General features: G+C 55.7%; 1 pseudogene; it reads right to left on the bottom strand.

Annotated features, from left to right (window-relative positions):
* Positions 1-7,850: 7,850 nt before the first annotated feature.
* On the bottom strand, positions 7,851-11,874 carry LOC100592763 (annotated as a pseudogene).
* Between the last annotated feature and the right edge of the window lie 294 nt (positions 11,875-12,168).

The following is a 12,168-nucleotide window of genomic DNA, read 5'->3' as shown; positions in this document are numbered from 1 at the left end:
GGACTGAGACCGGCTTCTCCTAAGTGATAGGCACAGGTGCTGGGGAACGGCAGTCCCCAGGTCTGCAGAATGCTCACAGCCTCGACTGAGGGGCAGGCATGGCCTTGGGTGCTGTCCCTGGGCTCTGGCTCCTTTCTGAGTCACTGGGTGCTCCCCAGCTTGTCCTCCCTCCCCACCCCAGGTCCAGTGTTCTTGATGTGGGAGAGGAGTCAGGCAGAGACCTGGGCTCCTTCTGCCCTTCAGGAGCTACAGGGCCCTGTCCATCGCAGATTTTCCCAACGTCATGTCTTTGGTTCCAGAGTTGTTTGATTTTATGCTTCGACAGCAGCCAAGGTTTCTGCCTGTTGATGTTGAGTGAAGTTGCCAGATGGACATCTTCAGACACAACCACACCTATTCCTCTTGTCATCATCTTCTGTTTCGACTTCCTACTCCTCACCCTGGCACCCAGGTCCACAGCACTGTAGAGGATGGTGACTGGTGACATCCCTCACATCCTCCAGAAGACCAAGAGAAGCGCCGTGTGCTGGCAGAGGCTTGCAGGGCAAGAGACAGATGAAGGGAGCAGGTGGAACAGTGCATCCTCACGGACAGCCGAACATGCCAGCCCAGACACCCGAGGCTTGCAGGAATGCCTTGTCCACATGCAAACATGACGCCGTCACATCTGTCTCATCTGCTGTGGAATGATGTACATTCAGTTTTGATCTCACAGCACATTATTATACATGAATAATGCATATAAAGCGTTACCTTTATAGCATAACAAGGAAGCTCAACAGACATTTCCACTAATAGAAAGTAAATCTACAAACAGTTACAAATCATTAGCAGGACACGATGGCCACAGCCATCCCTCTGTTAAATGCTGTGAAGCAGATAAGCCACATCTTAGCAGAGACAGATGTTCTCCTTGACCTGACCAATATGGAAAGGTAACTGGGAGGAGGAAGTGTTTCCTCAGCTCTGACTCAATATTTACCCATGGATGGTGAATTCGTTAAAGACAATTTAAATAGCAGACAAAACCATTTCGATACAGCCAGGCGCCAGTGTTCCATGCCTTGAAAATAAGAACAAGACATACAGGTGCAATAGAACAAAGAAATGTTGTCCAGAGAGCGCACAGATATCGAGGAGAAATGGTGGGAGGTGCTGCACAACCATATAAGAGTCCACCCACTCGGCTGAGTCAGGCCCCTTCAGTGTCCACACAGTGGGTGACCCACACTCCGGGTAAATAGGCTGTGTAGATGTGGAGCGCTCCACATAAACCTCCTGGGGTGAAAACACGGACAACAGTGATAAAAGGACAAGGGAAAATATACATGCAAAAGAGGAGGGTGTGTATGCCACATAGTGACACTGTGCACACTCACAACCACACGGGAGCACACCCACTCCACACAGTGACATTGTGCACACCCTCATGGCAGCACACCGTAACACCGTGCACACCCTCACGGCAGCACACCGTAACACCACGCACACCCTCCTGGCAGCACACCGCAACACCGTGCACACCCTCACGGCAGCACACCGCAACACCGTGCACACCCTCACGGCAGCACACCGTAACACCACGCACACCCTCCTGGCAGCACACCGCAACGCCACGCACGCCCTCACGGCAGCACAGCGTGACACCGTGCACACCCTCATGGCAGCACACTGCAACACTATGCACACCCTCATGATAGTGCACACTTCACATGGTGACTCTGTGCACACGCACACCCACACAGGCACACACCCACTCCACACAGTGACACTATGCACACTCTCATGGTAGCACACCATGTCCACAGTGACATGGGCACAGCCACCCTCCACAGTGACATGGGCACACCCACCCTCCACAGTGACAAGGGAGCACCTTGCCCATGTCCACAGTGACATGGGCACAGGCACCCTCCACAGTGACATGGGCACAGCCACCCTCCACAGTGACATGTGTCCAGCCACCCTCCACAGTGACATGGGCACAGCCACCCTCCACAGTCACATGAACGCAGCCACCCTCCACAGTCACGTGAAGGCAGCCAGCCTGCAGTGGGCCACAGCAGGAGCCCTGGTCTCTTGTGCTTGTGTCTGGCTGCCTGCTGCCCGAGATTGCTCTGACATTTGGGAACAGTGGTTTCACCTGCTGCACACACAGTTGTGTCCAGAACAGCACTGTCCTCCTGGCCCCATCCTGAATTGGTAAGGCACCTGCTCCCACTGTCCCAGGATCACTGGCAAGTGCAGACCCCGAGTGTGCAGACTTGGGTGGCTCACCTGTCTTCCCCACCATGCCTCTCTGAGGCCTGAGATGCAAGTCCAGCGATGGAGTGTTTTTCCATGGGCCCAGAGGCTTGTGTGTGGTCACCAGAAGCTCATTATCCTCAGAAGGCCCTGGGCACTCCGTTCTTCTCCAAATGCATGCACTCATTGTCTTGTAATTAAAAACAGTGATTTTTTCCAGAGGGCAGGACACCCTGCATTCATCTTTCTTTTCTTCTTGAAATAAGCTTTGAGGATGGAGGCCCACAGCCCAGGGTGGAGGCAGCCCTTTCCCATGGTGGCCACTGACCTGTGGGCAGCACCTTCAGGTGGTTCTCTCATTTCCACATAAAACAAGCTATGTGCCAAAGACAGTGGGGAGAAGGCCCAGAGCACCCCTTCTGCAGCCCAGGGTCCAGGAATGGGGTGGGGAGAGCTGGCTGTGTGTGTATACAGTCTTCCCTCAGGGTCCTAGCCTCCCCCCACTGCCTGGGTCAGACCATGGGCCCCTGGACTAGGCGCTTATCTGTAAAGCATGACGAGAGAGACTTCACTTCACAGGGGTGCTGGGCAGAGTCCCTGAGATGAGCGGGCAGTTGCTTTGCAGAATGCCCCAGACCTAGGCCATGGCCCAGCAATCACTTGAAGAAAGTCTGTTTGGGGCAGGGAAGGCAGTGGGCAGAGGAAAGCACCCATTGCACGAGAGCTGGGTTCCTGGGTGACCCAGACCAAGGCTGTGGTACTTGGGGGCTCCAGGCAACACTAGGGCTGTTACCCACCTACAAGGCCAGTGAATCCAAGGCACTTCCCTCCAGGCTGGGCTCTTCTGGGGGTAGATGTGGTGAGACGTGGCATATGTGGCATGGAGCCCTGAGTCTGGCAAATGTTGCCTTCATCTTCACGGTTACATCCTTGTCTCATTCACTATCTTATCATCATTCTCCTCCGCACTGACACATGGTCGCACTAAACCTCAAAAGAAACCATGACCTAGACAAGGGGTCTCAACCAAGGCCAGTGACAAGCAGGACCCGGGCGCTGGGCTCTGCAGGATGCCAGTGAGGTCTGTCATCCCTCAGTAGCAGGCAGGGGCTCCAGCCTCCCAGGCAGCTTCAAGCTGCACCAAATCAGTTATTCAAAGGGCACTTGCAGGCACTGCGGGCACGATGGAGGCACGGCAGAGAGACAGTGGAGACAGACACGGTGGAGAGACATGGCAGAGCCCAAGGAAAAGCCAAGGAGCCGGGGTCTAGGGAGGGTGAGGCCCCAGGTGCGGGACCCGGGAGTGCCCTGAGCCCGGGCACAAAGGCCGGGTGGGCCTGGCTGTCAAGAGTGGACAGAGACCAGGATCCCGGCCTGGAGATTGGGTCCTGCAGGGCAGGCAAGCAGTCTAGGTGACTCCTCCTGGGATGCCCCATTCTCTTCAGACATAGGCTGAAAACCAAGGAGGCGCAGCCCCTGCAGGAACCCGGGGCGTGTACCAGGGTCAACAGCGCCCTGCGGACACGCATGCAGGGCTTCCGGGGCTGCGTGCTCCAGGCCCCAGGACGGATGTACCTCTGGGCAGGTGGGCACTCGGCGAGACGGCTTCTGCGGGTGTAGGGAGCACAGGACAGCCCTCGCCCCTCCACCTCACAGGCCCAGTTCAGAACTGGGGCCAAGGAGGCATGCTCCTGGGGCAGCCGGGGCTCCGTGTTCCTGGGGCGGCCGGGGCTCTGTGATGAGCAGTGAGGCAAGTCCCCTGTCAACGGCCCCCGGGGCGTCTGTTGGTCCCTAAACTGCCCACTGCCACTGCCCTGTGCCTGAGGGCTGCAGCCTGCAAGCTCCTGTGCCCCAGCTGCTGGCCAAGCAGGGATGACCTGGAAGGAAAGTTGCTGCTACTCAGGAGGTGCTCTGAGTGCTTTCCGGCCCTACCACACGGGTTCCAGCGCCGCTGCCCCAGGCCCTGCCTCAAGCCAGTGCTCGCACCCCCAGGGCACAGACATCAGGGCCGCTGGTGCCCCAGCAGCCATGCATGAGTGCCTATGCCCCAGACCTGGGCCTGCCCATGTGCTGGCCGCTCCCACCACAGCCCGGTGAGCCTGCCCCTCACTGCTCGGTCCTGGCCCCAGGCCACGCACTGCCTGGGAAACCCACTGACCACCCACGCTCCAGATCAGAGGGACGGCCCCGGGCTGCGCCGCATGCATCCTGGCAGCCATCTGGGTGAGGCTGCACACGGCTGGGAGCAATAAACTGGGTGCAGCTGTGGGAACTGGCCCTCCTGCCTCTGTAGGCACCAGGAGGCCCCGGGGTCCATGGAGCAGCATTTGCCCAAACTACCCACCGACCCAGCAGCTAAGAACAGGCATTTTCTTCCTCAGGGGAGCCAGGGCTGTGACAGGCGTTTCTCACTGGGGGGCCCAGTGGCCTGAGGTGTTTCTTCTTAGGTTTCAGGGATAATGACAGGCATTTCGTATTCAGGGACTTAGGGCTATGCAGGTGTTTCTTGCTGGAAGACCTTGCGTTCCTTCTGGGATATCCAGGGCTAATGACAGGGTCTCTTGATGGATCCAGGGCTATGAGAGTTGCTTCTTGTTGGAAGATGCAGCGCTCATGACACTTTTCTGTTGAGCAATCCAGGGTCTAGACTAGGTGCTTCTTTTCAGAATCTATGTCTGTGACAGACAGGTTGTGTTGGGGGATCCAGGCTACCACAGAAGTGCTCACCAGGGAGATCCAGGGCTAATGACGTGTCTGTTTTTAGGTGTGCTCTTCCCTCCCCTAAAAATCTTCCCACAAGGAGGGCAAGAGCCTTGCCAAGGCCAGTGACTTGCCAAGCACTCCCCCTGGGCCCAGGAACCAACTGACCAGCACAGCCAGGCCACAGCCCAGCCTCCTTCTACCTCTCACTGATGGCGCCTTCCACCCGAGGAAAACCAGTTGCTTGAGACACAGTTCATCCTGATGAGGCCTTGTGGGACTGGGCCTCTGTGGGATGGGGATGTGCTAGGGTAGCCTGCACCCAGGGGCACATGCACTGCCATAGCCATGGCCTTTGCGCGTCCGGAAGCCTCTCGCCTGGACTGGCCACGGCTCCTGAGACCCATATGGTGGCTCCATGCCCTTGATCTTGGGATGCTTGGAAGGGAGGAGAGGAAAGGGGCAGAGAGGAGAGAGCATGCAGCCCAGGTCCAGAGAAGGCTGTGGGAGCAGTGGGGAAAGACGGAGGGGCTTCGGCAGAAAGACGCAGACGGAACAACTGCCAGGAAGGGCAGCTTTGCTGGGCCAGCTCCACCACTGACGCTGCGGCCGACGCCCTGGCCAGGTGCCCTTGGCTACTCTGCAGGAGCAGTGCCAGCTATCGTTTCTCATTTCAACTGCTCAGTAGCAGAGAAACATGATTTATGGGGAGAATTCCCCAGAGGCTAAAAAAAAAAAGAGAACGGACAAGGTCTGTCTTTGACCGGCAAGCAAGGAGACTCATTTGGCACAGAAATCAGTAACACAGAAACAGGCCTGAAACCCATCAAGAGAATCCAAAACAATCTCCTCTTTCTGGCTCAACAGAAAATAGAACAAACTCGGGGCCTCTAAAATGGAGTGTACCCCAGCATGCTCAGCCTTCTCCCCGCTGACTGCGCTGGTCCCCGGGGTTACCTGTGTGAGCCATGCTCTCTAGCTCTCGGCCGCAGGTTCCTGTGTCCCTGGGGCCACCTCAGGCTCCTCCACAGACTCCATTCTCCCTTTAGGACAGGACCTAGCAGCTGTTGTTCCTAAAATCCCAGCTCTTCCTCGTCCAAACCATTAACCTTGCTGTCCTTTATTAGGGCTCTTGGTTTTGCTGGTCATGCAATAGAAGGGAGGGCTGCACAAGGGCAGCACCCAGAGCCCAGAGCCGGAGCTGATGCCCAGAGCAGGTCTCACGGTAGGAGTTCTGGGACAGTGCCCACGGGGGACGGGGATCCACTAGGCACTCTGTCCTCATATGCTTGCTTAAGATTAAAAGAACGGGGACAGCATCCTGCCGCTGAACCTGGGCTGTGACCACCGAGACCACACAGGTGGTGACAGAAAGAATCTGCAGAATGAGCTTCTGGTGCCCGTGTTCTGTTGGAGGAAGGCGGGCACCACAGCCACTGCCCTCCAAGCTATAGCAGGAGCAGGACATCACCATCCTGGACACACACCACCATTTTAAGTTCCCCTTGATTAAAAAAAACACCTAAATCTGCCCCCAAAACATCAGCCTAACAGCTAATGTCAGCATAAACAGAAATACTGCAACACTAAGGTAAACTCCCCTCTGACTGGAGACACCCCAACCCCGCAATAAACCTTCCCTCACACAGAAACAATCCAAGCCTGTGATAAGCTCCCCCACTTCCTAAACCCTTAAATATTCTTAGTCTGTAAGAGAGAATGCTCCTGACTGAAATCAGCCAGAAGCCCCTCTCAGGTTTATTCTCCAAAATAAACCTTCTTGGACTGTTGAACCACTTTTCATGATTCTTTCCTCTTTAACTCTTACACCAAGTTACAGCCAGGAGCAGGAGACCAGGTCCCTGGGAGGAAACTGACCAGACACGGTTCAGAAAGAAGGATGGATGGCAGGTGGCAGGTGATTCATTTTATGATGATGATTTTTTACAGACACGATCTCGCTCTGTGGCCCAGGCTGAAGTGCAGTGGCAGGATCATAGCTCACTGCAGCCTTGATCTCCTGGGCTCAAGCCATTCTCCCACCTCAGCCAGCCAAGTAGCTGGGACTACAGATACACGCCACCACACATGGTTAATTTTTTAATTTTTTGTAGAGATGGGGTCTTGCTATGTTGCCCAGGCTGGTCTTGAACCCCTGGCCTTAAGCAGTCCTCCCACCTTGGCCTCTGAAAGTACTGGGATTGCAGATGTGAGTCACCTCACAGGGCCCAGACATGAGTAAGTGAAAAATGAATGCTCACCTATCCCCCAGATAATTCTCTCCTGCATATGAAACCCTCTTCTGCACATTTCACAACGCATTTGCGAGGTCGTCCCCCAACACTGGAGCTTTGTTAGCCGCAGGTGCATATTCATCTTTGCACCATGACACTGACAACATAGTCACTCATCTTCTTTAAGGAAAAACCAATCTGTTTGTATCCAAAAAACCACAAGAAGCCATCGGTGCCTCTTTCAAGATCCATTTTTAGTATGTCTGTACCCAAACCCCCCTGATAAAGAAACAGCATGTGGCACACAGCAGCCTGGCCCAGGGTTAAGGTGAGGCATGAACCCGGCCCAGGGCTAAGGTGGGACGTGAACCTGGCCCAGGGCTAAGGTGGGACGTGAACCCGGCCCAGGGCTAAGGTGGGGCGTGAACCCGGCCCAGGGCTAAGGTGGGGCATGCTTTCATTAGTCCCGTCAGGAGCTCTTGGCTCCTCTGACTGCAAATCATTTGCACCCACCTGCGAGTTTCTCCTTCTCAGGATGCACCCTCATGATGCATGGAGCAAACACAATAAGCCCTGATCTCATGGGGCTGCTTGGAAACAGGCTGAGGAAACGCACCCCAAGTCACAAGCTGGCGGGAAATGCAGGCGCCTGTGACCCAGTGCCAGCATGCTCTAGTGGTGTGGGGACTTGGCATAACATAAGGTGAAGCTGTGAGCAGAAGAGGGGACTGTTGGGTTCTCTGCATCTTTAAGGACTGGGCCTGGCCCACTGACTGCTTCACAGGAGAAGGCAGCATTTCCTGGGGACACAGAAAATCTCATAAAGACGCTTCTCTCCCAGGGTTAAAGTAGCTGTGTGCTGCTTTGTACCATGGTCAAGCTTATGCTCCATGGAGGGAACAGGACACGAGGTGGGAATCACGCGGTCCCCTCCTGTGAGTCGATGTTTACTGTGAAGCCTCAGGGGTGAGAGAAGCAGCCAGCCGCGAGTCTTCTCTGGGTGGGGAGCACATGCGGACAGACCAAAACCCAGCACCGGCCCATGGGGAGCTGCCTGTCACAGGGCAGTTGAGGTTTCATTCCAGCATAAAGAGAACGTCTACCAAGGAAAGAGGCTCATGATCCCACTCACACGGAAAAACATGCCCCTTGGGTGCACACGGGCAGCAGGTCGCAGGGGAAGGGAACAGGAAGCAGGGGCTCCCTTTGGAGCCTCCTGGAGTCATCCAGGGCTGATGTGAGGAAGCGTTGGTGGAGCTCAGAGAAAGGTGGAGGCTGCAGAGCCAGGAGCAGAAGCTTCCAGGCATTTTTTGGAAATGGGATTAACAGGACGTGGTGAGGCCTGAAGTATGGGAGTGGTGGGGTCAACAGAAAGACCGAGGGGAAAGGACGGGCTTCCCAGGACTCTCAGGCTGCTGCTTGAAAATCGGGGTGCAAGGCATTGCCCCTGCTGAGACGAGAACTCCACGCAGGAGTCATCATGTGCCACTGCCACAGAGCACCACGTTCACACCCAGCTCAGTGGAGAGACTTACAGAGCGTGAGGGACTTACCCAACCATCACATGGCTCACCCACCGTGAAGCCGGGACCCCGCCTTTGATCTGCTGACTTCCTGTCCGCCGGCACTATGCGCTCCAGAGGTGCTCTGCAGGGTCAGGGCTAGGAAAGGCCACCATCCATGATGACGGCCATTCCTCACCAGGCCCAGCCGGAGCAAGGGCCAGTCTCGAAGAAGAGCGTTTCCACAGACGGAGGCTCGGCGGACAGTGCCCCTCTCCACTGAGAACTGACAGGCAGGAGTAGAGCAGCGCCGGTTCTCTCTTGGGTCCTCGTCCATCTTCGTGCGTGGCTGTTGCCTGTGATGCCGTTTCCATCCATGAACTCCCTGGCCTGTTTTCCTGGGCTCTTCATTCCTCTTCTCCCTGCTGATGGTCGGTGTGTTAAAGGTCATTCCCTACCCCTCAAAAAGGGCAAAACTTTCTACTCCCCTGAGTGACTCTACATTTTAACCTTTACACTCAAGCTAATTCTCAACAACACTGTCTACACGCCCTGCAGCCAATGTGGCCATCCAAACACAGACGGAAGATCTTCAAACCCCTGCCAGGTCTAACGCATGCCAGCTTCTCTGTCACCTGACAAATACTGCCCACGCTCAGCATCTGCACGCCTGGGCTCACCTCCCCCGAATACCATGTCTTCCCACTGCCTGTTTAATCTGAGCTTTTTCTTCTCCACGAATAATGCCACCTCCCCAGTTTTTACAGCCTCATTAGCGTATAATTAAAGTGTGATAAACAGCGTGCCATTGAAGTATAGAGTGTAATCAGCCTAACATATGTATACAGCCAGGAAACCAGCACCACAACTTAAATAGCAAATCTTTTCCTCTCCCCCAAATCTCTTCCTGCCCCTGCAGGCTCCTGTGGGGTGCCCGAGCCCCCTCACCAGGCTGCCCACAGGCCCTGGTCCTCCCCGTGTGACCCTGTCCCAGGGCTGCCAAGTGCCCTCATGACAGGCAGAGGGCATGGGACAGCGTGAGCCAGGGGGTGTCCCCGAAGCAAAAGCCACAGTCTTTTTAACCTAACCTCAGACTGGATGCCCCACACCCTGTGCCCTGCTATTGGTGAGAAGCGCATCATCAGCACAGACCACGCTCACGTAAGGGGTGGGTCACGCCCGTTACTCCTTGGCTCAAGCTCTCATCTCTACTACCCTCACCCCTGCTCACCCTCAGCCCTGCAGATGCAAGCTCAGATCATCGGCTTTTCCAAGTCCTCAGGTGGACAGCTTGGAAGCTCCAGCCAGCTTAGAGTTTTTCCTTTCCTTATTAGGGCCATTTCCTGTCTCCCTTCCATCAGACACGTCCTTCCATGGGCCACCCATGATACTATCTCAGCGCCAGCACGCTGCAGGCACTAGCCGGACATGCAGAGCTGGCTTGGGTTCTGGAGATGCCCTGACCCCTGGGGTCTCTTCCAAATGCTGGTAGGAGGCTTGGAAACCACCACCCAATTCATCTTACCGAGCCTCCTAATTTCCCGGCTTCTAAGCTGCCCTATTCAATCATACGTTGCATTAGAGCTTCATTGTAATGAATTCTTATTCATTCATTGCTTGTCTGTATTAGTGCCATCTGCCTTATATTTTTAAAGTTCTTACAAACCAAAATACCCTCCTGGTGTTGATTTAACCATGTGCAGTGTCCACAGGGCACAGTTACAATTATATGCATAATAAATTATTCTGATGATAATTATTTTTCGAACCCAGTAATGATTTATGGACCACCTGGTTTGGGATTACCTTTCAAACTTCTTTACTACTTTAAAATGACCCCAAAGGCCTAAGCTGTGGTAAACCGAAGCTGAGGACAAAAATTACAGAGCCATCGCACTCCTTCACAGGAACCGTGGAGGCACTTGGCGCACCGCCCTGCACCTGTGCCCGGAGGAACCTGGAGGCGCTCGGAGCGCAGCCCCGCACCTGTGCCCGGCGGAACCGTGGAGGCGCACGCACGCGCACGGCCCCCGCACCTGTGCCCGGAGGAACCCCGGAGGCGCATGCACGCGCACGGCCCCGCACCTGTGCCCAGAGACCGGGAAGGGAGGGCCTCCAGAGATGCAGACTGCACGGGTCGTCGTGCTAGACTTCACCTTTTGTCCTGGCTGAGGTCAGGGAAGCCGCTGTGATGTTCCCTTCAGATAACTTAGCCGAGGGCCGCGCATGCTCACAGATGGGAAGCAGTGAGAACAGGAGGACTCACAGTTCTTCCTGATAACAAAGGAATAACAGAGCTGATCGCTGCGATTCCTAAGAAGTGAGGAATTAATTATGAAATACGAATCTTCGCCTGCCATTACTTCAAGAACAGAATTAAAGTAGGCTTCCTCTCCTGCACACTGGTGGGATTCTTCTGTCTGTCTTCCTGGTACCGTGGGTGTGATGCTGGACAAGGTCGAGGGGTTGTGGCTGCTGAGGCTGCTCCGGGAGCTCCTGAGGTCCTGTGCTGGGCTCTCCCAACTGCCCCTGCTCACGGCAGACAGAGGGAACTTCCTGCCCCCAGAGAGGGGCGTCAGGCTGGACCGTGGCCCCTGCTCCTGCAGCTCCTGCAGCTCCTAGGCCCGCACCAGCGGGCCGCCCCCACCTGTGTTCACCTGTGGTCTGGGGTAAGCTGGCCACGTTTCCTTCCCTCCCCTGTCACCGGTCACCAAGGGCCACGGGACAGAATTGGTGGTTTGGCTGAGGTTGGTGAGCTGGCTCCACGTGCCCAGGCTCCCTCGCTGTGTCTCTCTTCTGCAGAGCACAACGCATCTCCTTGGCCTCACACACCCAAACTTGGCCCCTACCGACAGCTAAGTCGCAGCAGAAAAGGCCACGTTGAAATAAGACCCTGGAGAGGAAGACTGCGAAGGCCAGGTGGGCTGCTGAAGCTGAGGTTTCCTGCGCCCCAGTGGATTCTGTCCACTGTGTGGGGCTTGGTGGCTGAGCCCAGACCAGCGGAGAGTAGGAGGGACCGAAGTGTGGAGCCCAAGGTGGCTGCAACAGGCTGGGGGTGCCCGGGGACTCTCTCTGGGCAGCACAGCCCCTTCCCCCAGCCCTGGGGCCCCGGGGGCGGGCCCTCTGCACACTCAGTCACAGGCCCCAGCCCCTCTGTGGCTGAGGACCAGGCACGCCCCAAGCTCTTCCTCCATGGATTTAGTAATTCGTTTTCAGGGCAAACTGGAAACAGGACATGAGCCAGGCAAGGCCGCACTCCTCTCCACTGGCCTCCCCTCGCTGTGGAACTCGCTCGCTCTTACATAAAAAAATGGCTTTCCTGGTGAAAAGTTGAAAGTACTACGGATCTGGGCGTGGGTTTTGCCGCTTTCTCCTGAAGGAAGCCACAGACGTCTTGGCCTCTTTGAAACCTGTAAATAAAATTTGTTTTCTGGGGCAGAGGCCCTCTGGAAGAGTCTTACTTCCCTTCAGCCCACCGAGATGGCTCC

This window comes from Nomascus leucogenys, chromosome 3 (genome assembly GCF_006542625.1).
Source record: "Nomascus leucogenys isolate Asia chromosome 3, Asia_NLE_v1, whole genome shotgun sequence".
Taxonomy (NCBI): Eukaryota; Metazoa; Chordata; class Mammalia; order Primates; family Hylobatidae; genus Nomascus; species Nomascus leucogenys.
This window is presented reverse-complemented; position numbering and strand designations above follow the sequence as displayed.